At 42.9% G+C, this 4,357-nt stretch overlaps 1 non-coding gene across 1 annotated transcript; it reads left to right on the top strand.

Moving 5' to 3' along the window:
- Positions 1-1,988: 1,988 nt before the first annotated feature.
- Positions 1,989-2,063, top strand: Trnat-ugu (transfer RNA threonine (anticodon UGU)). The gene has a single exon. It is a non-coding gene; the product is annotated as a tRNA-Thr (tRNA).
- The last annotated feature ends 2,294 nt before the right edge of the window (positions 2,064-4,357 follow it).

Here is a 4,357-nt window from a genome sequence, read left to right as displayed (position 1 = left end):
TGTCACATCCCAGATGTGGTCGATCGGGTCCAGATCTGTCGAGTTGGGGGCCAACACATCAACTGGAACTCTCCACTACGTTTCCACGAACCACTCCAGCACACTCCAGGCCTTGTGACATGGCGCATTATCTTGTTGAAAAATGTCACTGCTGTCGGGAAACATGACCGTCATGAAGAGGTGTACGTGTTCTGCAGCCTGTGTACGATGCTCCTTTCCTTGTACGAGTTTCACTGGACCCATGAATGTCCACGTGAATGTTCCCCAGAGAATAATGGAACTGCTGCTGGCTTGTCTCCGTCCCACAGTACACATGTCAAGGAGCTGTTGCCCTGGAAGACGACGGATTTGCACCCTCCCATCGGCATGATGTTAGAAGGTTTCGGGTTCCATAAGACCTCGCAACGCTCCGTCACTGCTCGAACGTACAGTGTCGATGGTCACGTACTCGCCGGTGTCGTGGTGTTACCATTGGCAAATCCATGAGTCGTAGGTTGCGGATCCCTTTTTTTAGGTGTGTTCGGTGCACTGTGTGTTCAGACGCGCTTGTACTCTGCCCAGCATTAAAGTCTGATGCTAATTCTATCACAGTTCGCCTCCTATACTGTTTTACTAGTCTGCCCACCCCACGACGTCCGAAAGAACAGACACCATTGATGACCTGCAGCCGTCTAGAACGAAATTAGAATTATATTAATACCTTCAGCTGCTGACGGGCGTTGATATATATCAACGGGGACAGGTGAAAATGTGTGTCGCGACCGGGACTCGAATCCGGGATCTCCTGCTTACCTGGCAGACGTTCTGTCCATCTGAGCCACCGAGGGCACAGAGGATAGCGCGACTGCAGGGATTATCTCGCGCACGCCTCCCGCGAGACCTACATTCTCACCTTGTATGTCCACACACTACATTCGCAGCGTCCCACCCCAACACTCGTGGAAGACATTCTTACCAAGTCCTGTAGAAGAAAAGACACCATATCCATATAAATATATAGTTCTGGCAATACCGGCCATGACCTTCTTCTGTGCGGATGCACACATATTCCCCGAACTCTTACGGCACTTGGTAAGAATGTCTTCCGCGAGTAATGATTGTGTTGTGTTGGGACACTACGTATGTAAGCAATCGTATTCTCGGCTGCCGAATACTGTGCTCCGATTTGGCTAAACAGCCCACATGTAAAAAAGGTGGATCTCCAGTTGCATAACTCTCTAAGGATGATTTCTGGAGTAATCAAACCCACTCCAACGCAATGGCTCCCAATATTAAGCCACATCCCGCCGCCACACCTGCGACGTACTGACGCCCTTGGACGTGAATACAAAAACATCGTGGGAAATCGAAGCCTGCCAATCCACCGAGACATTGAGGCTGCAAACACTAACAGGCTTCGATCCAGGAACCCGCCAACAAGAACAGCAAGGAACTGTGTGCAAGAAGGTTTCAGTATCACAAACGCATGGTCTGAAAAATGGAACGCATGGCAAAATCGTAACATGCCTTGCATCACACAAAAGCCACCTGGTTTTGACCTACCACGCAAAACGTGGTCCACTCTAAATAGGATTAGAACTCGTCATAGCAGATGTGCTTACTCCCTGTATAAATGGGGTAAAATACCATCCCCTCAGTGTGACTGCGGAGAAAGTCAGACCATCAGCCACATTGTTGAAGAGTGTTCCAGAAGAGCCTATAATGGGAGCCCCGACGACTTCCTGCTCGCAACTCCAGAGTCGATATATTATATTAATAGACTTGTTGTTTGTTTGTAATCCGTAAACTTTGTTATATTAGTGATGTTGGTTTGCAATGATTAATTTTCGTTATTTTAGTGATTTGTCTGTTTGTTTCTTATGCGTCTGTATTGCCATACGATAAATAAATAAATAACTACGAATGTAATGTGTGGACATACAAGGTGAGAATGTAGGTCTCGCGGGACGTGTGCGCGAGATAGTCCCTGCAATCGCGCTATCCTTTGTGCCCTCGGTGGCTCAGATGGACAGAGCATCTGCCATGTAAGCAGGAGATCCCGGGTTCGAGTCCCGGTCGGGGCACACATTTTCACCTGTCCTCATTGATATATGCAAACGCCCGTCAGTAGGTGGAGGTATTAATATAATTCTAATTTCGATCTGTAATAAGGGTTGGCCGCCCAACCTCACTACGTCTGGACGTGGTTCACATTGGTTTCGTCACGTCTTGAAGACACTCACGACAGCACTCCTCGAACACCCACCCACTCGTGCAGTTTCCGAAATGCTCGTGCTGAGCCTACTGGCAGCCTGAATCTGCCCTCGGTCAAACTCAGTTACACCGCAAGATCTCGTTCTACACCCCCACAAAACACTCACTGATTCTGCATGCACCGTGTGTGTGTGTCTGACTAGCAGTCATTCCTCGCCAGTAGAAGCTGCTATCTATCGCCTGTACGGGTTTATGTCGATAGTAGCTCGGTGGTCGTAATGTTCTGGTTGATGAATGTATAATAAAATACAAAAGTCGATCACTGTTTCGCTAGAGTGGTAAACTTGACCTCTTAAGGGGCTCCGGAACGCCCTATACTTGCAATGTTAAAATAACGCATATAAATTACATCTTTCCTCACAAAGTATTTGAGGTAGGAAGTTGAACTTTTTACAGATTATTTATTGGAATATGGGCTACAACTTAACACAGGGATTTTACAAAATTTTAGTTCAGTTATTAAAGATGATTTTTTTTCAATTGTAATGAAAATTCACAACATTTTTTTGCAATTTTTTTATTTATATATTCAAAAATATACAGTTTTTTGGAAAAAGGATGTTTTAAATTATGCAAAAGGTACTGTGTAACATTTACTGAAAGTTTGAAACAAATATGTTTGGAAGATCCTTAGAAAACATGTAATTAGTATGAGAAAATAAAAGTTTTGGGAATCGTGCGACAAAGATTGGATTAACTTTTTAGTGCATTCCAGGTCCATAGGATGGATTATCTTCATCCTTTGCAAACTCCTCCTCCAGCTTCCTCTTGTTCCTCCTCCTGTTTACTCTTGCTTGTATTTCTATACTCTTTACAGCCCTGTCTGCAGCCCGAAGGCGTTCCTTGTCTAAAGCAAGCATCGCTCGTACCATGTTAGAACCTATCTTCATTCCCATATTTCTAAATACCTTGCACCTTACAGTGTTGCCATCATTGAAAGTCGCAACAGCATCATACACACCAAAGTGAAGTGTTTCTATTCCAACAAATACAGTCTTGGGGATTCTCGACCATATAACACTATTTATACTTTCATTGGGGTTTTGAGTTTTTCCGTGAATACACTTTTTCAACAGTTCAGGTGCTGCTAAGTCTCTGAAAATAGGTTTTATCACCTCCATTATTGCATGAGGCAGACTATGCTTATGAGTGTACACTTCACCAGTTAGCAATCCTTTGTTATATTTACACCAACTGTCTTCTTCTTTGGGACACAAGCTATGTTGGGGATTTTCATCGGTTGAAGAAGTATGAAAAAAAAAGCCCCAAACAGCCTTCTTCATTTCGTCGACACTTTGTGTATTTCTAATAACTTTACTTTTACTCATTATTATACTTCAACAAAACAGAGACTCAAGAAACACAATTAATTACGAATATTTTCGAGATAACGACAGACTAAATAAACATGAAACAATCGACAATCACACCAGCGATATATATTGAACCATCACAGGTTAGCCACAACACATACTTTATCTCACATCACTAAAATGTACCTGATGAACACGGACGTTAATAATAACACCATTTGACAGCAGTTTAGCAGCGCCACAGTGGGTCACGCCCATGTAGAACACATTTCAAAAAAAAATTTAAAAATAGTTGTAGTCTTCGGAATTGAATAAATTATATATCTATTAAAAGGTAATAGTCTGCAGATTCAGAAAACGCAAAAAAGTAAAAATTGAACTTTTCATGATTTTGAGCCTTTCCGGAGCCCATTAACCTATTTGTATTCCATCCGCCAGAAAGGCTATGACAGGTGTCTTATGGGGAACAAAGGCGATTCTTCTTATTGGTTACTTTAATAAATGGAAGAACAACATCTGAAAGGTCGAGATTCCAGTAGAAGAAACTTTTATTTTCACACAACACTTGTCGATAAAGGTGCTTTGGCAATGTAAAAACTGTACAGACTGTTCGAAAATTCGTCCTTTTCACCAGATTTTACACTTGCATCTAATCCCACAACCATATAAGTTTGTCGGTGTAAGGCGTTTCATACCTAACAAAGGATTCCGACGATCGTAGATGGGTCCTCCAGTCAAGCAGAGAAAGTTTCATCTTGACTTGATATGGACCAACAGAAAATTGCATTACT

The sequence above is a fragment of the Schistocerca cancellata genome, chromosome 7, assembly GCF_023864275.1.
Source record: "Schistocerca cancellata isolate TAMUIC-IGC-003103 chromosome 7, iqSchCanc2.1, whole genome shotgun sequence".
Lineage (NCBI taxonomy): Eukaryota > Metazoa > Arthropoda > Insecta > Orthoptera > Acrididae > Schistocerca > Schistocerca cancellata.
The sequence above is the reverse complement of the archived record's forward strand: the minus strand, read 5'-3'. Positions and strand labels throughout refer to the sequence as shown.